This window comes from Mustelus asterias, chromosome 1 (genome assembly GCF_964213995.1).
Source record: "Mustelus asterias chromosome 1, sMusAst1.hap1.1, whole genome shotgun sequence".
Lineage (NCBI taxonomy): Eukaryota > Metazoa > Chordata > Chondrichthyes > Carcharhiniformes > Triakidae > Mustelus > Mustelus asterias.
Genome location: NC_135801.1, coordinates 170,272,816 through 170,298,911, shown reverse-complemented (window position 1 = coordinate 170,298,911; position 26,096 = coordinate 170,272,816).

The following is a 26,096-nucleotide window of genomic DNA, read 5'->3' as shown; positions in this document are numbered from 1 at the left end:
GGGGGGGGGGGGGGGGGGAACAGGGCAGGTTGTTGGTGATCTGGACACCTAAAAACATAAAGCTCTTGACCCTTTCTACTTCGTCCCCATTGATGTAGACAGGGGCATGTTCTCCTTTACGCTTCCTGAAGTCGATGACAATCTCCTTCGTTTTGTTGACATTGAGGGAGAGATTATTGTTGCTGCACCAGTTCACCAGATTCTCTATCTCATTCCTGTACCCTGTCTCTTCATTGTTTGAGATCCGACCCACTACGGTGGTGTCATCAGCAAATTTGAAAATCGAATTGGAGGGGAATTTGGCCACACAGTCATAGGTGTATAAGGAGTATCGTAGAGGGCTGAGAACACAGCCTTGTGGGGCACCAGTGTTGAGGATGATCATGGAGGAGGTGTTGTTGCCTATCCTTACTGATTGTGGTCTGTGAGTTAGGAAGTTCAGGATCCAGTCGCAGAGGGAGATGCCGAGGCCCAGGCCACGGAGTTTGGAGATGGGTTTCGTGGGAATAATAGTGTTGAAGGCTGAGCTATATTCAATAAATAGGATTCTGACATAGGTGTCCTTGTTATCTAGGTATTCCAGGGTTGAGTGCAGGGCCATGGAAATGGCACCTGCTATGGACCTGTTGTGGCGGTAGGCAAACTGTAGTGGATCCAGGTAGTCCGGGAGGCTGGAATTGATTCGTGCCATGACTAACCTTTCGGAGCACTTCATGGTGATGGATGTCAGAGCCACTGGACGATAGTCATTAAGGCACGCTGCTTGGTTTTTCTTAGGTACCGGGATAGTGGTCGTCTTCTTGAAGCAGATCGGGATCTCAGATTGTTGTAAAGAGAGGTTGAAGATGTCTGTGAATACCCCCGCCAGCTGATCCACGCAGGATCTGAGTGCACATCCGGGTACCTCATCCAGGCCAGTAGCTTTCCGTGGGTTGACCTTCAAGAAAGCTGCTCTGACATCTGCAATGGTGACCCCAGATGCAGGTTCATCCAGGGCTTCCAGGATGGAAGGCATGCTCTCACTGACCTCTTGCTCAAAACGGGCATAGAATGCATTGAGCTCATCAGGGAGGGGTGCATTGCAGACGACGATTTTACATGCCTTCGTCTTGTAGCCTGTTTAAGAGTCTCGATGGCATCACTCTTGGGATCAATGGAACATTCAAGCCTCTCCACCACGGCAATGTGGCAATCCAAGGAAAGGTACAGCTCTATGTAACCTGTGCGTGCAATGATTTGTGGCATTTCAAGGCTGCCCCTGAGATGGTTCAGCCATTTAGTTAGCTGCTTGCAATACAAGCCTAGTTCCAATGTTTGGATCATTTTAACCAGAATGTGAAAACCTGTTAGCTTTCTTTTCTCAAACAGAACGAGGATGTGTTGGAAATCCTACGGCACACTTACAAATATTCAAGACACAAGGCACCAATTGGGTGGCACAGTTGCACAGTGGTTAGCACTGTTGCCTCACAGCACCAGGGACCCAGGTTTGATTCCTGTCTTGAGTCACTCTCTGTGCGGAGCCTGCACGTTCTCCCCGTGTCTGCGTCGATTTCCTCCAGGTGCTCTGATTTCCTCCCACAGTCTGAAAGACATGCCGGTTAGGTGCATTGGCTATGCTAAATTCTCCCTCAGTGTACCTGAATAGGCGCCGGAGTGTGGCAATCAGGGGATTTTCACAGTAACTTCATTACAGTGTTAATGTAAGCCTACTTGTGACACTAATAAATAAACTTTAACTTTTAATCACTCAGAAGGGAGTTGGTAAACAAATTGTGAGTTCAGTTATTAAGATAGGCACATGAGAAGAGTTATACTAAGATATAATGCGAGATGGTATCAGAGCTGTGTGCGTGTTCTCTGCTCAAAGCAAAAGTGAAACTAAGACTGGATTGCACAGCATATTTCCCTTTTAGTGATGCCATGCTGACATCCTGAAAGACATATTGTAACCGAATGCACACTATGCACAGGTTGAACATCCTTAAGGGGATCTTTCAGCATCAGAAACATTGCTGCTGCGGGAATCAAGCATAGCTGCGATTTTGTACATTTCTGAAACATTTACCCAGCCACCAATCACTGTGTGCAAAAGAGAAATAAAAGCAATATCAATTCAGATTTGTCTGGCAACCCACCAGAGCACTGAATTTAGAAGCAGCTCTGTGTCCAACTCAATCCAACACAAGGTTAAAAAAAAGATCTATGGAAATATCTGGAGACAAGCCTGCCTTTTCTAAAAACTGGCTGTGACTCAAAGAAGACTTGGAGGCGATCTAAGAGATTTTCATCTCGTACAATGTACATTTGCAGATTCCTTGAAGCCGAATCCATAGCCAACCTGGACATTGTACACGACCCGTAATTTATCGTGTGTTTTGCCAGCAGATAGCATAGAAAAATTGTCATGACCCCGCTAACAGTTCATTGAATGAGGCCTCACAATACTTTGGAGAAAATGAAAACACATTTATTTATCTGACTGAAGAAGAGGATTTTGTAATTTTAAACAAACCTTGGCATTCTCCCCTCACCCTCCTCCAACAATCATGAGATAACAATTTAACTGCTTGGCCTGAGCTAAATGTTGGCTTTTGTTTCTTGCTGTGAGGATTTTTAGCTGCACAGTGTGACAGCACATACCATCTTGGATCAGTTTGAGCTTAATGCCTTCAGGGATGGCGGGGAGCCAGGCTAATTCATAAGACTGAAGATAAATGTGAGGAAGATCTATCAGCCTGTTTGAGCTAAATCTCACAGTAATGCTCCTACCACCCCCGTCACAGCGTCAATACTTATTTTATTTCATCCTCTCATTTTATCCTGGTGAGGAGGGAAGTGGTTTGGGACATGCTGTGTATGGCTGTGTTTTAGCTAACGAGGGTGGCACAGTGGCACAGTGGCTGGCACTGCTGCCTCACAGCGCCAGGGGCCCGCGTTCGATTCCCGGCTTGGGTCACTGTCTGTGCGAAGTCTGCACATTCTCCCCATGTCAACTTGGGTTTCCTCCGGGTGCTCCGGTTTCCTCCCACAGTCTGAAAGACGTGCTGGTTAGGTGCATTGGCCTTGCTAAATTCTCCCTCAGTGTACCCGAACAGGCGCCAGAGTGTGGCGACCAGGGGATTTTCACAGTAATCCCATTGCCATGTTAATGTAAGCCTACTTGTGACACTAATAAAGTTTAAACTTTATTGAAGATTATTGAACAGTGGACAGTAGTCAGAAGACTCTTAAAATTGTTGAATGTGGAGGCAACAATAACAACTTGAATTTATATAGCATCTGTATCTATATAGGTGGTAGCGTGGCCGAACGGTCTAAGGCGCTGGGTTTAGGCTCCTGTCTCTGCAAGGGCATGGGTTCGAATCCTCCCACTACCACAAGTGGTTTTATAGTTACATGGATAAGATGGGTATAGAGGAATATGGGTCAAATGCGGGCAATTGGGACTAGCTTAGTGGTAAAAACTGGGCAGTATGGACAAGTTGGGCCGAAGGGCCTGTTTCAATGCTGTGAACCTCTATGGCTCTATCTTTAACATAGGAAAATGTCCCAAGGTGCTTTGTAAGTTATCAGTGAATGAAATTTGACACAGAACCACAAAAGGAGATATTATGACAGAGTGACCAAAGCCTTTGTCAAAGAAGTAAATTTTAAGGAGCATCTTAGAAGTATAGAATCCCTACAGTACAGAAGGCACCCATTCGGCCCATTGAGTCTGCACCAACTCTCCGGAGTGGGAGTGACTTTAAAACTTTACCTCCAGCCAAACGGTCGCTAAATGTCCATCCGCCATTCGATTTGAGAATCTGAATGGTGGCACGGAGCATGGGGACCTTTCACTTTTCATTACTTATCCCTCACCCCACCGAAAAATGTCAAATCTAGCCCAGTGTCACGCACATCTGGAGAATGGTCTTCGTAAACACAAAGGTAAAGGAGTGGTGTTACAGATACCAAACCATATCTATGACACTCCAACCCACCATGAAAAGTGCCTCAGTTTATGGAGGTTAGTAAGGAACTAGTTGCAGAAGATAAATGCAAAATACTGCAGATGCTGGAATCTGAAACGAAAACAGAAAACGCTGGAAAATCTCAGCAGGCCTGACAGCATCTGTGGAGAGAGAATCGAGCCAACGTTTTGAGTCTAGATGACCCTTTGTCAAAGCTCTGATGAAGGGTGGTCTAGACTCGAAACATTGGCTCTATTCTCTCTCCACAGATGCTGTCAGACCTGCTGAGATTTTCCAGCATCTTCTGTTTTCGTGTTGAACTAGTTTGCAGGATTTGCCATCTGAAGTGAGAATACCTACAGATGGCTCCACATGTGGTTTGCAAAGTCACAGGGAACCTAACTATCTGTGCTTTCAATTCCTACCTATCCAGCATTGTCACATCAGCTAACTGGCCTAGGGAAATTCAAATACAAAGAAAGCCTTGTAAAATAGGTGTTGTTACTTTGTTGAACAACACAGAAAACAGGGCAATATGATGGAAATTTGAGAGAGGCCAAGACAGGGGTAGAAGGGTGCAGATTAATTCCAAGGGTTGAGGGGTATAAATTCACCTCGGGCAGCAATGCAAAATGGGCATGAGCATGTCAGCAATGCCATTTTTCTCTCTGTCTGATTTTTTTTTCTTTCTGAGATTTTAAGACCAAACCTAGAAATATGGAAGCATAGAAAATAGGAGCAGGTGCAGGCCATTCAGCCCTTCCAGTCTGTTCTGCCATTCATTCTGATCATGGTTGATCGTCCAACTCAGTAACCTGGGTGGAGTGCAGAATGGTCTGCCCATTCGCTAATGTCAAGACAAATTTAAACTCCAGAGAGTTGTGAAGTTGTGGAAGTGACTTGCGGGGTTCCTCGTTGGGGCAGGACATTATCTCAATGTTCATTCCAGATTAAATTGGGCAATCAGATAAAAGCAAAAGGGTTTGATGGGATATATGATAAAAAATATGGGTAAATGGAATGATAATTACTTGCTTGCCCCAGGTGGTGAATATCAACTTGGATACATTGGAGTTGAATGTCTTATTCTCAGAGATAACTTTGTGCATTTCCAAGTAGGCATTGCTCGCACATGTATCAAAAGGGTAACTGATACATCAGCCAATATAGTCAGCACTTCCAACTCCTTTAGCATTGAATAGTATGACACAGCTGCCAAATGACACCACATTTATGTATTATTCAAGCACAGGGGGCCATTGATGGCTTCCATTTGCCCTACCTCAAACCCGCCAGTCCACACCCCTGTTTGCATGAGTTTTTGAAAGAGGTTATTCCAGGACTGAGGCTAGAAAAAAATCTCTTCACTTAAAGGGTGAATCTTTGGAATTCTCTACCCCGAAAGGGTTTTTGTTCGCTTACAGGATGTGGACGTCACTGGCTAGTCCAGCATTAATTACTCATCACTAGTTGCCCTTGAGAAGGTGTTGGTGAGCTGCCTTCTTGAACCGTGACAGTCCATGTGATGTAGGTACACCCACAGTGCTGTTAGGAAGGGAGTTCCAGGATTGACCCAGCGACAGCGGAAGTTATGGATGCTCCAACATCAAATATATTTAAGGTTGGATAAACAGTATTTTGGTCTTGCAGGCAATCACTGGATGTGGGAAACAGGCTGTAAATGGAATGAAAGCAGAAGATTAACTGTGGTCATATGGTTCAGCAGGTTCAGGGGGCCGAATGGTCTATTCCCTCTGTTATTCCTTATGTTCTTATGAAAAGGATTTCAGATGTAAGCAGCTGGTAAGTTGGTGTGTCCCTTTGGAGTGTGGCTATTCATGAAATACAATGGAAATTACAGAGTAAGAGCCGTAAAGAGTGAGGGATTGTCATGATGAACATTTAATCATGATAGGCAATGCTTTTGACCCTGCAATGTAGAGCCACCTCTGCATCACATTATATTATTATGTATGCTTAACATACCAGGTTGCTTATATATGTCACCTTTGCCCACACCCACTCCTGGGTCTTGCATGTGTAAGTACAATGTTGAGCTTAGGTACTCATTCCTGCCAGAAATGGTGCATGACCAGCCTGTGAAAAGATACCCTGAAGTATCAAGCAGGGTAAACCCTCCTCCCACACAATTCATGTAGTAGCACTTCCACTTTGTCAACCATCAAACATCAGAGCAGGAATAGGCCATTCGGCCCCTTGAGCCTGTTCTTCCATACAATTCGATCATAGCTGATCTGTATCTGAACTCCATCATTTACCTGCCTTGATTCCTGTGGTGGACCTCAGTTGTGCCTTTGTCCTATTTGGACCACCGTTGTGTGTGTTTGTCATACCTGGACACACCCCCTTCCGGTTTGGTTCCTCCCCTCGGCACCTAGTATAAAGGTGGCTGTCTCCTCCCCCTTGTTCAGTCCAGGTCGGTTATTTGTTGGGATCTGCTCCCGATTCTGTTGTGAATAAAAGCCTACACTTGTATTGGCACACCGGTAGTCTTTCGCCTTATTGATAGCGCATCAATTCCATACAGAGGTAGGACCTGCCTGCTACCTGCCAAGTGACTGCTTTTCCAACCACTTTATTTGCTTCCAATATAAAGGCTGTCAAATACTGAACAAAACATTTTCAGCATTTGTAAAGGCGGAAAGACTTTTTCCCTACCTGTCTACCGACCTACTTCTTAAGCACTCAAGTTATTTAAGTCAGGTGAGATCAGGTATTTTTTAAATTTATCCATGCGCGGGATGTGGGTGTCGCTGGCTAGGCCAGCATTTACCACCCATCCCTAATTGTCTTTGAGAAGGTTAGCTGCCTTCTGGGACCACTGCAGTCCCTGTGATGGGATTACGTAACTGTGATGGGAGTTTGGATTCCAGTATGCCTTGAGATCAGCAACAAAAGACAATGCTTAAATGCAGGTTAAATATGTTGATTTCTGTTTCTACGCCAGTCTGGTCTGTTCTCTGAGTGATATTGACAAGTTAGCGCTGGTTTGGAGATGATTTGTGAGCAACCTTTATGCTCTGTATTTATTCCCATCAAGGACCAGACTGTGAAGGCTTAAGCTTATTTCACCGAGGATCCGTGCATACAGAGCAACTCATATCCTATAAGATGGTGCTGGATTCAAATCCAGCTCCCAGGGATGAAAGAAAAATTTCCTAACCTGCTGCTTCACCCGTTCCACAATTTCTGCCTAATTGATTTCCAAATATCTGTAGCAATCATGAGTTGCCCGAGAAGATTAATAAAAAAGCACCTTTTATATTGAGTTATTTTTAAAATGCTGCCACTTTTGTGTAAGCAATTATGCACCAGTAATCTCCCATGAAGAACCACCAAATAAATGGCTAATTAATCTGTTTTTATATAATTTTGCATAATGGCAAACTGTTGGTCGGAACAATAAATAGTGCCTTGAAATCATTAACATTCATCTGAACCACTCGCACCTCAATAGGCCCATTTTCACAGATGCACACCACTGGCGGACAGTGTCAAGCACACATAGAATCATACAGTGCAGAAGAGGCTCTTCAGCCCATCGAATCTGCACCAGCATGCGAGAAACACCTGAACTCCCACTTAATCTCATCTGCCAACATTTGGCCCATAGCCCTGAATGTTATGATGGGCCAAGTGTTCATAAGAACATAAGAAATAGGAGCAGGAGTAGGCCATCTAGCCCCTCGAGCCTGCCCCGCCATTCAATAAGATCATGGCTGATCTGACGTGGATCAGTACCACTTACCCGCCTGATCCCCATAACCCTTAATTCCCTTACCAATCAGGAATCCATCCATCCGCGCTTTAAACATATTCAGCGAGGTAGCCTCCACCACCTCAGTGGGCAGAGAATTCCAGAGATTCACCACCCTCTGGGAGAAGAAGTTCCTCCTCAACTCTGTCTTAAACCGACCCCCCTTTATTTTGAGGCTGTGTCCTCTAGTTTTAACTTCCTCACTAAGTGGAAAGAATCTCTCCGCCTCCACCCTATCCAGCCCCCGCATTATCTTATAAGTCTCCATAAGATCCCCCCTCATCCTTCTAAACTCCAACGAGTACAAACCCAATCTCCTCAGCCTCTCCTCATAATCCAAACCCCTCATCTCCGGTATCAACCTGGTGAACCTTCTCTGCACTCCCTCCAATGCCAATATATCCTTCCTCATATAAGGGGACCATCCAGGTACTTTTTAAAGGATGTGAGACAACCCGCCTTTACCACCCTCCCAGTCAGTGCACTCCAAACCTCTGAATAGAAAGGTTTTCCTCACACCCCCCTAAACCTCCGGCCCCTCACCTTGAACCTATGTCCCCTCATGACTGACCCTTCAGCTAAGGGGAACAGCTGTTCCTTATCCACTCTGTCCGTGCCCCTCATAATCTTGTATATCTCAATCAGGTCGCCCCTCAGTCTTCTCTGCTCCAGCGAAAACAACCCAAGCCTACCCAACCTCTCTTCATAACTTAAATGCTCCATCCCAGGCAGCATCCTGTCGAATCTCCTCTGCACCCTCTCCAGTGCAATCACATCCTTCCTATAATGAGGCAACCAGAACTGCACACAGTACACTACCTGTGGCCTCACCAAAATTCTGTACAACTCTAACATGACTTTCCTTCTTTTGTAACCTATGCCTCGATTGATAAAGGCAAGTGTCCCATATGCCTTTTTCACCACCCTGCTAACATGCCCTTCCACCTTCAGGTCCCTTTGTTCCACAGAACTTCCTAGTGCCATGCCGTTCATTCCTTGTCAAATTACTCCTTCCAAAGTGTATCACCTCACACTTTTTAGGGTTAAATTCCATCTGCCACTTATCTGCCCATCTGTCTATATCTTTCTGTAGCCCTAGACACTCAGCCTCACTGTTAACCACCCGGCCACACATAGCGAGAAATTTGAGCCACACTGTCCCTAATTTCCAGATGTGTGCAGCCTGGGTTCCTTAGCAACAGCTCATCCTTGTTGTCCTGAGAAAGTGTTGGCGAACCTTTCCCTTGAATGGTGCGGTGAAGGTGTTCCCACAATGAGGAAACACTCACAGGTCTATTCCTCCACGTGTGAGTGGGATTGGCTGGTCAATTGACCTGGAGTACCACAGGTACTGCACACCTGATCCAGGCATAGTTTACATCAATGTGTTCATCTGTGTCTATCTTCTGATCTTGTACATTTTGACCGGAGTTAAATGTTTTCTTCAGCTGTCCCTCAACTGGCTCCACTCTACTTGCCTCTTTTGAGCATGTGCTTAAGAACTGTGTTTTATTCAGGATTATAGAGTCATAGGACAGGACAGAAACAGGCCCAACGCGTCCATGCCGACCAGGTTTCCTAAACTGAACTAGTCCCATTTGCCTGCATTTGGCCCATATCCTTCTAAACCTGTAATCCATGTACCTGTCCAAATGCCTTTTCAATGTTGAAATTGAACCTGCCTCTATCACCTCCTCTGGCAGCTCATTCCGTATACGCACCACCCTCTGTGTAATAAAGTTGCCCCTCTGATCCTTTTTAACTCTTTCCCCCTCACCTTAAACCAATGCCCTCTAGTTTTGGACTCCCCTACCCTGGGGAAAAGACCTTGGCTATTCACCTTATCTGTGCCCCTCATGATTTTATTAAACTCTATAAGGTCACCCCTCATCTTCCTACGCTCGAGGGAATACAATCCCAGCCTGTTCAGCCTCTCGTGATTTGATTTGATTTATTATTGTCACATGTAATGGGATATAGTGAAAACTATTGTTTCTTGCACATTATACAGACAAAGCATACCATTCATAGAGAAGGGAAGGAGAGAATGCAGAATGTAGTGTTACCGTCATAGCCAGATCAATTTAATGCAAGGTAGGTCCATTCAAAAGTCTAATGGCAGCAGGGAAGAACCTGTTCTTGAGTCAGTTGGTATGTGATCTCAGACTTTTGTATCTTTTTCCCGCCAGGAGAAGGTGGAAGAGAGTATGTCCGGGATGCATGGGATCCTTGATTATACTGGCTGCTTTCCCAAGGCAGCAGGAAGTATAGATAGTGTCAATGGTTGGGAGGCTTGTTTGAGTGATGGACTGGGCTTCATTCACAACCCTTTGTAGTTTCTTGCAGTCTTGGAGAGAGCAGGAGCCATATCAAGCTGTAATACAGCCAGAAAGAATGCTTGAGGGTGGCACGGTGGCACAGTGGTTAGCACTGCTGCCTCACAGTGCCAGGGACCCAGATTCGATTCCTGGCTTGGGTCACTGTCTATGTCGAGTTTGCACATTCTCCCTGTGTCTGTGTGGGTTTCCTCCGGGTGCTCCAGTTTCCTCCCACAGTTCAAAAGATTTGCTGGTTCGGTGAATTGGCCATGCTAATTTCTCCCTCAGTGTACCCGAACAGGCGCCAGAACGTGGCAACTAGGGGATGTTCACAGTAACTTCATTGCAATGTGAATGTAAGCCCACTTGTGACTAATAAATAAATAAATTCTATAATGCACCTATAGAAGTTGGTGAGAGTTGTAGCGGACATGCAAAATTTCCTTAGCCTCCTGAGAAAGTAGAGTCATTGGAGGGCTTTCTTAACTATAGCGTTGGCATGGAGGGACCAGGACAAGTTGTTGGTGAACTGGACACCTACAAACTTGAAGCTCTCAACCATTTCTATTTCATCCCCATTGATGTAGACAGGGGCATGTTCTCCACAACGCTTCCTTATAATTTAAACCTTCCAGCCCCAGTAACATCTTTGTTAATTTGTTTTGCAGTTTACACAAATGTATGAAATATTTGATTTGTTCCTTCGATGTGAGTGACACACTGTAGCAAATCTCATCAGCATTTATTGCCAAATCCTCATTGCCCAGGAACATTTTAAAGAATGAACCATATAATATAGACCAAACTGGAAGCTACAGCATGCTATCACCTTTGTACGTTATTAACAAATGAAGGGGTTTCTACAAGAATGACAGCACCAATAGACAGTTATCACATCAGTGATAGTTCCACATCAATGGAATAGCTTGTAGAGTCACAAATTACAAGACTTTAAAAATTGAATTGAAAGCCACAACTTGCTGGGGTGAAATTTGAAATTCTGACCACATTCTAGTAACATAACCGCTAGCACGCTGCACTCTTTCACAATGCTGCGTGGCATCATCTAGAAAGGAAGTCAGGAAGTAACTTTTCACACTGTGGACATCTCACTCCCAAAGGATTATGTGACTCTGGGACAATCCTGCTTTCAAGAGTGGCTTGGTGGCACAAGTGGTTAGCACTGCTGCTTCATAGCGCCAGGGACCTGGGTTCGATTCCAGCCTTGGGTCGCTGTCTGTGTGGAGTTGCATGTTCTCCCTGTGTCTGCGTGGGTTTCCTCCGGGTGCTCCGGTTTCCTCCCACAGTGTGGGTTAGGCTGATTGGCCATGTTAAAGTGCCCCTTAGTGTCACGGGGGTTAGGAGGGTAAATATGCGGGGTTACGTATGGGGATAGGGCCTGGATGGGATTGTTGTCAGTTCAGGCTCGATGGGCTGAATGGCCTCCATCTGTACTGTAAGGATTCACAGAAGATTGAAACTGATAAATTTTTGTTAATCAAGAGATTATGGAGCTAATACAGTTCAGTGATGTGGAGGCACCTGATCAGCCATGATCGAATTGAATGATACAGTAGATTTGAGGGACTTAATGGCTCACTCCTGTTTCTATGTTCCTGTATGATAATTTTTCATTTGATTTGATTTGATTTATTATTGTCACATGTATTGGGACACAGTAAAAAGTATTCTTTCTTGCGCGCTATGCAAATAGAACATACCGTTCACAGAGAAGGAAAGGAGAGAGTGGGGAATGTAGTGTTGCAGTCATAGCTCGAGCATAGAGAAAGATCAATTTTATGCGAGATAGGTCCATTCAGCAGGGAAGAAGCTGTTCTTGAGTCGGTTGGAATGTGACCTTAGACTTTTGTATCTTTTTCCGACAGAAGAAGATGGAAGAGAGAATGTCCGGGGCTCCTTTATTATGCTGGCTGCTTTTCCGAGGCAGCAGGAAGTGTAGACAGAGTCAATGGATGGGAGGCTGATTTGGATGATGGACTGGGCTTCGTTTACGACCCTTTGTATCTTTTTACGGTCTTGGACAGATCAAGAGCTGTGATACAGCAGAAAGAATGCTTTCTACGGTGTAACTGTAAAAGTTGGTGAGAGTCATCGTGGACATGACAAATTTCCTTAGCCTCCGGAGAAAGTAGAGGCGTTAGTGGGCTTTCGTAACTACAATATCGACATGGAGGGACCAGGACAGGTTGTTGGCGATCTGGACACCTAAAAACTTGAAGCTCTCAAACCACTTCCACTTCGTTCCCGTTGATGTCGACAGGGGCATGTCATCCACTACGCTTCCTGAAGTCGATGACTATCTCCTTCATTTTGTTGACATTGAGGGAGAAATTACTGTCGTTTCACCAGTTCACCAGATTCTCTATCTCATTCCTGTACTCTGTCTCGTCATTGTTTGAGATCTGACCCACTATGGCGGTGTCATCAGCAAACTTGAAAATCGAGTTGGAGGAGAATTTGGCCACACAGTCAGTGAGGCACCGGTGTTGAGGATACTGGTGGAAGAAGTGTCGTTGCCTATCCTTACTGATTGTGGTCTGTGGGCTAGGAAGTCTAGGATCCAGTCGCAGAGGGCCGAGCCGAGCCGAGCCCCAGGCCACAGAGCTTGGAGATGAGTTTCATGGGAATAATGGTGTTGAAGGCTGAGCTGTAGTCAATAAATAGGAGTCTGACATAGGTGTCTTTGATTTCTAGGTGTTCCAGGGTGTTCCAGGGTTCCCCAACAGAAGTGAAGACATATTTAAGAGAGAAACACAAAAGCAGAAAGGTTTTGATCAGGAATCCTGAATGGCCACTTTCAAGCAAATAGCTGTCATTTTCCACAACATTTCACTTACGGGTTTTCACACATTCGCTGTCACTCTGCATCAGTATCCTGGTTCGAATCCATCCACCCTAAACGTGAAAGTGCATCAAAAGAGTATGGTGACCGATGTGCATTCTCGCAGACTCAGTGCAAAGTTCAACTCGTGGGGAGAGATAGAATTAATTATATATATAAAAAAATAAACATCACAACTAGCCTTCAAAGTCAGCAAAAGAGGCAAGACAAATTACTGAGATACATTCCACTCTTTGTCTCTTGCCTGACAGAGTTCAGTTTTCACAGGCCCGTGTCACTTTAAATTGAGCTGACAATCAAAGCGCTGATGGTCAGTGTTCGGTAGTCGTGCCGTCTCCCCACATTCTCTCCTTTCTTAAGAATTCTTCAAATAGAAAAATGAATTATAACTCTCACAACCACTTGCCACTTTAAAGAGATCTGCCGCTTCTGTCAGAGGCATAATCCAAGCCCCCCCCCATCCCTCCGCGGGTCTCTTAGTCCAGGTCATTTGGTTGCAGCGAAAGGTCGAGTCATCTTTTGGCAGAGAAGAAAAAGGGTCAGAACAGAAAGAAGCAGGATTCCCCGCTGCCTGCTCTGTTATATTTCACTGTCAGTGAAGGAGATAAATCCCTGTTTGAATTCAAGCAGCTTTTCGGAGGGAGGCTGAAAAGCACTGGTTAAAGCTGCCAAAATGTGGAGATGCCGGCGTTGGACTGGGGTAAACACAGTAAGAAGTTTAACAAACACCAGGTTAAAGTCCAACATACCCTCCCCACGAGTTAAAGCTGCCAAATACAGGAGTCTGCAGTATCATTGAATCATCTCCACTTTCATCCTTAGGAAATTATATTACACAGAATTACAGAGGCCATCAAAACAGGCCATTGATCCTTCTGGGCTGGCACAGTGGTTGGCACCGCTGCCTCACAGCGCCAGGGACCCGGGTTCAATTCCGGCCTCAGGTCACTATCTGTGAGCAGTTTGCACATTCTCCCCGTGTCTGCGTGGGTTTCTTCCAGGTGCTCTGGTTTCCTCCCATAGTCCAAAGATGTGCGGGTTAGGTTGACTGGCCATGCTAAATTGCCCCTTAGTGTTAGGGAAATTAGCAGGGTAAATAGGCGGGGTTACAAAGAAAGGGTGGGATTGTTGGCGATGCAGACTTGTTGGGCCGAATGGTCTTCCTTCTGCACAATAAAGATTCTACGATTCTATGATTTCCATGAAATGCTCCACACAAAATCTCCTTCTTCCTTATTTCATCAAACATTACCTGTAGATACCCTTCTATCGCTTTCTCCCTAATGCACTTAATTGGCCCTCCCTTAAATGAATCCACAGGTAACTCCATGGATTTTTATGAATGATCTTGAACTGCCAGTGACAAGTAAAAGCACAGCTCTTTTTTAAATGAGAAGTAGAGGGATTCCACCCCATTCCCACAAAAATCCCCCCCTCACCCCACCCCCATCATCACCACTCCCCCTCCCCCCCACCACCACCCCACCCCCCCCCTTTTTTTTTTAAATGGTTGTAAGGGCACATTCATGTGAAAGCAATCTCTCACAAACCCTCCCTGCAACCAAGCTGGGAGGTCTCTAGCTCACCAACTTCGAGGGTCTGCCTGCTGCCCTTCACTGGGCAGGGGCATGTCTCCGTCCAATTAAAATGGGTGCCCTGATCAAAATTGTAATGACTGCTCCCCCTTCCCCATTGGTGGTGAATGTGTGAAAATTAGGTACAGCTCTTGGGGCTAAAGGGATCAAGGGATATGGGGAGGAAGGGGGAGAATCAAGATATTGAGTTGGATGATCAGCCATGATCAAAATGAATGGCGGAGCAGGCTCGAAGGGCCGAATGGCCTACTCCTGCTTCTGGTTTCTATGTTTCTCAGTTACTAAAGGTTGCTGGAGATTTAAAGATTTAGAGGGAACTTCAGTCAGAACTGTCAGAGGCCCTCAACAGAGTGGCATGCGAGACAGAGAAATCCATAAGCATGTTCTCTAATGTCATGTCTCTGGCATGTGAGTGCAAGGGTGTCTCCATGAAGAGGATGGCAGATGCCATGGAGGCCCAGCTCTGGCAGAATGTAGTTTCTGTTGGATCTGCGCTCAGACCAGCACACCATCACTCTCGCCATGGGTGAGTTTCAGTAGTGACTAGATGAGAGGGAGCACGGGGCACCTGAACATTACTCCAGGTGCCCCTTCTCTACAAGAAGTCAGGGAGAGGCTCTTGGGCACCCAAAAGTAGGAGGAATGACTGCTGGACACCCTGGGGCCGTCCACCCAGGACACTTTAAGGGTATCCATGTGTTCCCAATCCCCTCTGCCTGTGACCCCATCAGCTCTAGCTGCTCAGGCTGTCCCTGAGCAGGAGACCCTTATCCAAGCCTCAACTCTCCAGGGGACACCTGTCAAAGTCATCATAGACAAGAGGTCATAACAGTCAACAGGCTGCTTCCTCCTCAGCTGTGGGTGCCGGGGACACACCCAGATGAAGTGATAGAGAAATGAAGAAATATTGAATGAACTTCAAAAGAATGAAGTATTGGTGCCACAAGTGTACTATCATTGCATATAGTTTTGGCACTTGTCAATATATATTAGCTTGCAGACTTTAGAAGTCTCCTGGATTAACAAATTTATTCTTTCTGCGCATTGTTTTAATGGGTGCATGCACTCAACCACGTCTAGGTGAAGAGCATTCTGGGAGACCAAGAACCCATGTGTGTATGAAGTACTGCCAACTACAGAAACTTAAGTTCTGGGTTTCAGGGCTCAACCGGTTTCTAGAATCACTGTGGCGTAACAGTTTTCCAGTGTGGAAGCTGGCGAGAGGGCTGATTCTGCAGAGGAGTGCAGTCAGAGCCAGGTTCAGCTGTACAGGACGGGAGGAAGAAGGAGGGAAGTGCAATAGTGATGGGAGGTTCATTATTCAGGTGAACAGACAAGAGTTCCTGTAGACCGTGACTCTAGGATGATATGTTGCCCCCTGGTGCCAACGTCAGGGATGTCACAAAGCGGGCTGCAGGACATTCTTCTGAGGGACAGTAAACATTCAGAGGTCATGTCCATTTTGGTACCAATGACTTAGGATGGAAGAAGGATGTGATCCCACAATCGGTTTTTCGGGAGCTAGGTAGAAAATTAGCAAGCAAAACTTCAAAAGTAGTAATCTCTGGATTGCTCCCAGTGCCGAGTGCAAGTGAGTACAGAAATAGGAGGATAAGGCAGATGAGTGCTAGGCTGGAAAGATGGTGCAGGAGGGGGGATTTTGAAGTTTGGGATCCTGGGACTGGCTCTGGGCGAGTTGGCACCTGTACAGGCCGGACAGTATGCATCTGATCAGAGCCTGGACTGAGTTACTTGCGTTTTGTGTTTTGCCAGCGATGATGGGAGGGCTTTAAACTAATTTGGCAATGGAAACAAGAGAAAATACTGGAGAGGAATACCAGAGTGTACAAACTACTGGGAGGGACAGAAAGCACTCGTATCAAGCACAGTGAGTTAATAGGAGAAGCTGGAGTAAGGGAGAAAGTAATGGCATCTAAATAAGATGTACCACTCTTGTATCCCTCAAAGACCTTCCCAATGAGGGCTACACCTGCCTTACCACGCCCTGACCCTTCCGCCCTACCACATCCCACTTCCCCATTCACTGTCACTGCCCCTTCGTTCCATCAATGGCTTCTGTTCATGGTCCAGAACTCTGCTGTTGACTCCACTGACCCTGCACTATTAAACATTTGACTCTTCCCCGCTCAAATTCTCCTTTCCTATTCACTCCCACCCTTCTCCTTGTGCATTCAATCTCCCACTTTTCGGGCCTTCAATCCACCCCTTGCCGTGCCTTCAACCCTTTTCCCCTGCCCTACTCCCCTTGTGTACCCTCTCCTGCGGTCCTGACCACTAAATCCTATAAATCTCCCTGGTTGCGTGCACACCACATTTGTTAAGTCGGGTAACTGAATGCAGTAAATCCCCCTTGGCAGGGCTGAAGACCAGAATCTTGTGCAACCACAAGGTTGCACAAGAGGGGTTGTGGGTGGTGGGGGGAGGAGGGGGGGTGGGAGTGGGGGGTTGCACAAGATTCTGGTCTATAGAGGTTTGCAAGATTATGAGTGGCATGGACAGAGTGGATGGTCAGATGCTCTTTCCTAGGGTAGAAAAGTCAAGTACTCGGGGACATAGGTTTAAGGTGCGTGGGGAAAAGTTTAGAGGAGATGTGCGAGGCAGGTTTTTTACACAGGAGGTGGTGAATGTCTGGAACACACTGCCCGGGGAGGTGGTGGGAGCAGGTACGATAGCAGCACTTAAGAGGCAACTAGACGAAATCATGAATAGGATGGAAATGGAAGGACCCGTGAGCGCATACAGTTTTAGTTTAGGCAGACATCATGATCGGTACAGGCTTGAAGGACCAAAAGGCCTGTTCCTGTGCTGTACTGTTCTGTGTTCTTTGTTCTTTGTGTTGGCTTAGTAATGAGCATTCATGAGATGCAAAATAGATTCCCGATGATCTTCAACGGGAAAGATGATCCGCCATTAACTCGCCATGAAGCCAAGAGAACACGATTCTGACCTGATTTCCTGATGCCGGGAAGTTAATATTTGGACTCTCACCACATGTTCTGCCCCCGCCCGCCACAATTCCCAATTCCCGCGGATGTCGGAATGGGAAGATTCCGCCTCATGTCATGACAAGTCTTCTCATGATCTTCGCCTGTGAGGAACCTATCGGCGTTATCATCAGTCCGACGCACCGTTCCTTCGCTGAGACAAAGTGCTGTTCATATATGAGCTACTCGACAAGGTTTGTTGTTGATTTTTAGCCGACGAGCGCTGGCCAAGTCTAAAGATTGCTTGGTTGGAGTCTGTACTGCCAGGCCTAACCTCAGAGTTGGCCTGGGCTGCAAACAAGACTACGTACATTAGGCTGGAAGAAATGGCAACGGTAAGTTGCCAGCTGATTTCTGTGGGAAGAGAAGGTTGAGTGCATGGCTGGTAACTTGATGCTGCTTGCTGCAGGAAATGAGTCACAACAGTCCTGAGTGTAGACACTGAGAGACAGCAATCAATGTGGATCACCCTGTCCTGAGCAAAACGTCAATGTGTTCAGAGGGAGGAACATGAAGGGGTGAGCGCAGCTCATAGAAGTTTACAGCATGGAAACAGGCCCTTCGGCCCAGCTTGTCCATGCCGCCCTTTTTTTTAAACCCCTAAGCTAATCCCAATTGCCCGCATTTGGCCCATATCCCTCTATACCCATCTTACCCATGTAACTGTCTAAATGCTTTTTAAAAGACAAAATTGTACCTGCCTCTACTACTACCTCTGGCAGCTTGTTCCAGACACTCACCACTCTCTGTGTGAAAAAAGTGCCCCTCTGGACACTTTTGTATCTCTCCCCTCTCACCTTAAACTTATGCCCTCTAGTTTTAGACTCTCCTACCTTTGGGAAAAGATATTGACTATCTAGCTGATCTGTGCCCCTCATTATTTTATAGACCTCTATAAGGTCACCCCTCAGCCTCGTACGCTCCAGAGAAAAAAGTCCCAGTCTATCCAGCCTCTCCTTATAACTCAAACCATCAAGTCCCAGTAGCATCCTAGCAAATCTTTTCTGCACTCATTCGAGTTGAATAATATCCTTTCTATAATAGGGTGACCAGAACTGCACACAGTATTCCAAGTGTGGCCTTACCAATGTCTTGTATAACTTCAACAAGATGTCCCAACTCCTGTATTCAATGTTCTGACCGATGAAACCAAGCATGCCGAATGCCTTCTTCACCATTCTGCCAAATTAATCACCTATAGTCTCCTAACTAAAACATGAGAAAGTTCTTATAGCTTGCATGATGAAGGGTCATCTAGACTCGAAACATTGGCTTGATTCTCTCCGCACAGATGCTGTCAGACCTGCTGAGATTTTCCAGCATTTTCTGTTTTTGCTTTTATCTTATATCTTGCATACTTGGGCAAGTGGAAAAGAATGTAATATTCCATCGAGTTCTGGCATATGCAAATATGGAAGTACAATTTGCATTTCATGTGTCTTTGACCAAAGAAAGAGTCACTTTATAGACATAGACACATAAAGACATAGACATAGACATCACTTTATAGACATAGACATAAAGTGACTATGTCACTTTATAGACTAGGACTTCACAATGACCTCTCCCTCAAGTTAATCATCACAACCCTGTAAAGAACAGAACCAGTCACATGACTATTGAATAGATTAAAAATCTAATGACAGTACATTGAATAATATTTTGACAGATTGCACAGTGGTATCCACTAAGCTCCTGGAAAGGCTTTGTAAACTGCTTGCAATATGTGGAATGCCCGCCCCACCCCCGCCCCACCCCCGCCCCCCACACCATCCACAGCCTTCCACCTATCTAAAATGGAGGATATGCAATGAATCAAATCCGTTGAGACTGGGGCTCACTTCATATGGTGCACTTTCACTGATGGCTGAAGAGACTAATCTCTGAGAGGCAGCTTCTGCCACATGTTTAAGTTTATTTATTCGTGTCACAAGTAGGCTTACATTCACACTGCAATGAAATTACTGTGAAAATCCCCTGGTCATTACATTCCGGCGCCTGTTCGGGTACACTGAGGGAAAATTTAGCACGGCCAATGCACCTAACCAGCACGTCTTTCGAACTGCGGGAGGAAACCGGAGCACCCGGAGGAAACCCACGGGGAGAACGTGCAGACTCTGCACAGACAGTGACCCAAGCTGGGAATCGAACCCGGGTCCCTGACACTGTGAGGCAGCAGTGCTAACTATCCACTGTGCCACCATGCTGCCAAAGTGTTGCATACAAAGTGATTATTGGTTGTGGTTGTGGGTTGGTGTTTTCGGTGTTGGTGCCTACTGCCAAGCCACTGTAAGCACTGATCGTCATGGTGACGCACACTGACCCACAGGTGATGTCACCATTTGCCTCTGTCATATGCGTCCTTGGTGTAAGAATTGACGTTTACGGCCTGTATGTCACGCTTGTAAACATCCTTCAAGTGGAGTTTCACACATCCTGCTGGTTGTCTGGCACCAGCTAGCACGCCATATGGAAAATCTTTGGATATCTGGCCACCTCCCATCCTGCGAACGTGTCGGAGCCAGCAATGTCCCTTCTGCTTGATGAGTGCCAGCATATTTGGGAGCTTTGTCCGTGAGATGCCCAACATGCGCAGCAGTGACGATGAAACTTGTTGCGCTTCCTTTCTTGATAGCTGGAAGATGTCCATGTTTCGCAAGATGCTGAGAAGACAGCAATGTCAAAGGCACATCAGTGCTGGTCGAACTGGCAGTATCAAAACTTCCAGCAGCAAGAATGAACTAATCCCCACTAACTCTTTGACTGATCGACCTCCCCCCCCCGCCACCCCCCCCCCCCCCCCCCCACCACCCCCACACCCCCACATGTTATGTCTTCAATCCCTTCTTTGGTTATCCATCCAATTGCCTCTCAGGCAATTATTCATTTCAGTCCTTAGTAACTCAATTACCTGACAGGGTGAACAACTCGATCCTCACTCACAATTTCTTGTTTCCCAGGAATTTCAACCCTTCGCCAAGTGAATAATTATTATACTCTAGCGTCAACCTCATCATGATTCTAGAGTAGGAACTTCATTTTTTACACTAAGGTACAGTAATAGAATGGTTATGTTGGTGAAGGAGTACTCCACAACAACACTGCCACCACAAACAATGATAACTTGTATTTATAGACAGGGTTTAGTGGATTCGAATGCCCAATCATGCTTCACAGGAGTGTTATCAAACAAAACTCTCACATTAAACATTTTGAGTGTCTTAAAGTTGACAGTGCATTGAATTAAGACATGGCCTCTGCTCATTTCCTTTCACAGTTTAAAGCCAGAGAGGAAAAATTTGCTCCGAATCTGCTGTAATCACATCACAGGAACACTGATAGACCACGTTTCACACAACCCCACGTCAAGAAATATTATGGCCAATGACAAAAAGCTTAATCAAAGAGGTAGGCTCAGTAAAACAAAAGAGATAGTCACCAACTTTAGGAAGCATAGTGGAGGACATGCCCCTGTCTACATCAATGGGGATGAAGAGGAAATGGTCGAGATCTTCAAGTTTTTAGGTGTCCAGATCATTAACAGCCTGTCCTGGTCCCTCCGTGCTGACACTATAGTTACAAAAGCCCACCAACGCCTCTATTTTCTCAGGAGGCCTGTCTGCTACACCTCTCACTAATTTTTACAGATGTACCATAGAAAGCATTCTTTCTGGTTGTATCACAGCTTGGTATGGCTTATGCTCTGCCCAAGACCGCAAGAAACTACAAAGGGTCGTGAATGAAACCCAGTCCATCACTCAAATCAGCCTCCCATCCATTGACTCTGTCTACACTTCCTGCTGCCTCGGAAAAGCAGCCAGCATAATTAAGGACCCCACGCACCCCGGACATACTCTCTTCCACCTTCTTCTGTCAGGAAAAAGATACAAAAGTCTGAGATCATGTACTAACCGACTCAAGGACAGGTTCTTCCCTGCTGCCATCAGACTTTTGAACGGACCTACCTCACATTAAATTGATCTTTCGCTACACCCTAGCTATGATTGTAACACTGCATTCTGCACCCTTTCCTTTCCTTCTCTATGAACGGTATGCTTTGTCTGCATAGTGCGCAAGAAATATTACTTTCACTGTATACTAATACATGTGACAATAATAAATCAAATTAAAATCAAATCAAATCAAATATTGAACATCTTAAAGAAGGAAAGCAAGAGTTGGAGATGTGTAGGAAGGGTCCTTCAAGAACTTTAGGGCCCAGGCAACTGTAGGCATAGCCATCAATGGGGCAACAGTTCAAATCGGGGGGGATCATCAAAGAGGCCAGGAATAGAGGAGTATCAATAAACCTGAGTGTTGTGGGGCTGAAGGCAATTGCAGAGAGAGTTAGGTGAGGCCATGGAGGGATTTGAAAACAAGATTGAGAATTTTCAAACCAAGATGTTGCTTTGACAGAAGCCTATGTCGGTCAGTGAGCACAGGGGTGATGGATCAACAGCACTTGGTGTGACTCAGGACATGAGCAATGAAGTTTTGAATGAGCTCAAGCTTACCATGAGTAGAAGGTGAGAGGTTGTCCGGGAGTGTGTTGGAATTGTTAAGTCTGGAGGTAACAAAGGCATGGACGAGGGCTTCGATAGCAAATGAGTTGAAGTAGCGGTGGAGTCTGCTAATGTTATGAAGGTGGAAATAGGTGGACTTAGTCATGATGTGGAGATGTGGGTAGAAACTCAGGCTCAGGGTCAAATATGATACTAAGTTTGCCAGCAATTTGATTCAGCCTCAGACAGTTGCCACTAAGAGGGATGGAGTTGGTGGCTGGGCCATTTGTGGCAAGGACAAAAGAGGCAACGCACTCTGCCTTCCAAACATTAGGTTGGAGGATATTTCTGTTCATCTCGTGCTGGATTCAGACAAGCCGTCTGATCGTTTAATGACAGTGGAGGAATTGAGAGAGCTGGTGATGAGATAACACTAGGTGCCATTCGAGTATGAAAATCTATAGGGCTTTGGAGTGACCACACCTGGACTATTGAATGCAGTTTTGTTCTCCATACCCGAGGAAGGGTGCACTTGCTTTTGTGGTGATGCAGCAAGGTTTTATTAGTTGGTTGCCAGAATGAAAAGGCATGAGGAGAGGCTGGGTAAAGTGGGCCTGTACTTCCTGGGCTTTCGAAGAATGAGAGGTGATCTGATTGAAACATACAAGATTTGAAAGGAGTTTGACAGAGTCAATAAAGAGAGGTTGTTTCCCCTGACTGGGGAATCTAGAAACTGGGGTACAGGCTCAGGATAAGATGTCAGTCATTTAGGACCGCGAGGGGAGATTTCTCCACACAGAGGGTTGTGAATCTTTGGAATTCTCTGTGATATTTTATCGTTGAGTATGTTAAAGGCTTGAATAGATGGTATTTGGTCTTTCAAGGAATATGGTGATTGGGTGAGAAAGTGGAGCTGAGGTAGAAGGTCAACCAAGATTGTATCACCAGGCAGGAGTGTTCCCTTCCTGTCGGAGAACACTTCAACAGTCAAGGGCATTCAGCCTCTGATCTTCGGGTGAGCGTTCTCCAAGGCGGCCTTCAAGACACTCGACAATGCAGAATCGCCGAGCAAAAACTGATAGCTAAGTTCCACATGCATGAAGACGGCCTCAACCGGGATCTTGGGTTCATGTCACACCATCTGTAACTCCTACGACTTGCCTGGGTTTGCAAAATCTTACTAACTGTCCTGGCTTGAGACAGTTCACATCTCTTTAACCTGCGCTTAACCCTCTCTCCACTCGCATTGTCTGTACTTGTAAAGACTGGATTACCTGTTAAGACTTGCATTCCAACCATTATTTTGAAATTGAGTTTGTGTCTATATAGCGGCACGGTAGCACAGTGGTTAGCACTGCTGCTTCATAGCTCCAGGGAACTGGGTTTGATTCCCGGCTTGGGTCACTGTCTGTGTGGAGTTTGCACATTCTCCTCGTGTCTGCGTGGGTTTCCTCCGGGTGCTCTGGTTTCCTCCCACAGTCCAAAGATGTGCGGGTTAGGTTGATTGGCCATGCTAAAATTGCCCCTTAGTGTCCTGGGATGCGTAGGTTAGAGGGATTAGCGGGTAAAATATGTAGGAATATTGGAGTAGGGCCTGGGTGGGATTGTGGTCGGTGCAGACTCGATGGGCCGAATAGCCTCTTCTTGTCTATTGGGTTTGTATGATTTTCTATGATTGTATATATGCCCTGTTTATGAACCCAACTCCCACTCACCTGTTGAAGGAGCAGCACTCCGAAAGCTCGTGCTACCAAATAAACCTGTTGGACTTTAACCTGATGGTGTGAGACTACTTACTGTGCCCACCCCAGTCCAACGCCGGCAACTCTACATCAAAATTGTATTGAATGACGAAGCAGGCACCGCACTCCCACTCCAATTTCATCTGTTCTCAAGTTATTATAATAGCATCTGACATGGCCAGCACGGTGGCACAGTGGTTAGCACTGCTGCCTCACAGTGCCAGGGGTCCGGGTTCAAGTCCCGGTTCGGGTCACTGTCTGTGCGGAGTCTGCATGTTCTCCCCGTGTCTGCGTGGGTTTCCTCCAGGTGCTCCAGTTTCCTCCCACAGTCCGAAAGGTGTGCTTATTAGATGCATCGGCCATGCTAAATTTTCCCTCAGTGTACCTGAACAGGTGCCAGAGTGTGGCGACTAGGGAATTTTCACAGGAATGTCATTGCAGTGTAAGCCTACTTGTGACACTAATAAATAAATAAATAAATAAAAGAATGCGCAAACATGGCTTGGATGCCACTTTGGACACAAACCGGCACCTCTTGGCCAAAAATACAGGTTCTGTGCCAACACAAATGCGGCTATAGTGCATTGCTGTTCTGGCACATCCACCTATACAGTTAAGTGTAACTCAAAGATGTGCATGGATACCCTCTAGCTGCAGGAGCACTTCAGAGGAAAACTGTTGCTCGTACACAGGAGGCACGGTGGCACAGTGGTTAGCGCTGCTGCCTCACAGCTCCAGAGACCTGGGTTCAATTCCAGCCTCGGGTCACCGTCTGTGTGGAACCATAGAACCATAGAAAAATTACAGCTCAGAAACAGGCCTTTTGGCCCTTCTTGTCTGTGCTGAACCATTTTTTGCCTAGTCCCACTGACCTGCACTTGGACCATATCCCTCCACACCCCTCTCATCCATGAACCCGTCCAAGTTTTTCTTAAATACCCCGCATTTACCACTTTATCCGGCAGTTCATTCCACACTCCCACCACTCTCTGCTTGAAGAAGCCCCCCCTAATATTCCCTTTAAACTTTTCTCCTTTCACCCTTAACCCATGCCCACTGGACTTTTCTCCCCTTGCCTCAGTGGGAAAAGCCTGCTTGTATTCACTCTATCTATCCCCATCAACATCTTATACACCTCTATCAAATCTCCCCTCATTCTTCTACGCTCCAGGGAATAAAGTCCCAACCTATTCAATCTCTCTCTGTAACTCAGCTTCTCAAGTCCCAGCAACATCCTTGTCAACCTTCTCTGCACTCTTTCAATCTTATTTACATCCTTCCTGTAACTAGGTGACCAAAACTGTACACAATACTCTAAATTCGGCCTCACCAATGCCTTATATAACCTTACCATAACACTCCAACTTTTATACTCAATACTCCGATTTATAAAGGCCAATGTACCAAAGGCACTCTTTACGACCCTATCCACCTGTGACGTCACTTTTAGGGAATTCTGTACCTGTATTCCCAGATCCCTCTGTTCCACTGCACTCTTCAGAGTCCTACCATTTACTGAGCCAATTGACCACATTATCATCCAGATCATTGATATAGATGACAAACAACAATGGACCCAACACCGATCCCTGCGGCACACCACTCGTCACAGGCCTCCACTCAGAGAAGCAATCCTCCACAACCAATCTCTGGCTTCTTCCATTGAGCCAGTGTCTAATCCAATTTACTACCTCCCCATGTATACCTAGCGACTGAACCTTCCTAACTAACCTCCCATGAGGGACCTTGTCAAAGGCCTTGCTGAAATCCAGGTAGACAACATCCACCACCTTCCTTTCATCCACTTTCCTGGTAACCTCCTCGAAAAACTCTAATAGATTGGTCAAACATGACCTTAGAATCTTAGAAACCCTACAGCACAGAGAAAGGCCATTCGGCCCATCGAGTCTGCACTGACCACAATCCCACCCAGACCCTGCCCCCATATCCCTACATATTTACCCACTAATCCCTCTAACCTATGCATCCCAGGACACTAAGGGCAATTTTAGCATGGCCAATCAACCTAACCCGCACATCTTTGGACCTACCACGCACAAAGCCATGTTGATTCTCCCTAATAAATCCCTAATAATGGAGTTTGCACATTCTCCCAGTGTCTGCGTGGGTTTCTTCTGGGTGCTCCGGTTTCCTCTCTCAGTCCAACGATGTGCAGGTTAGTTTGATTAGCCGTGCTAAATTCTCCCTCAGTGTCGGGGGATTAGCAGGGTAAATGCATGGGGTTATGAGGATAGGGCCTGGGTAGGATTGTTGTCGATGCAGACTCGATGGGCCGAATGTCCTCCTTCTGTAGGGATTCTATAATTCTATGAACAT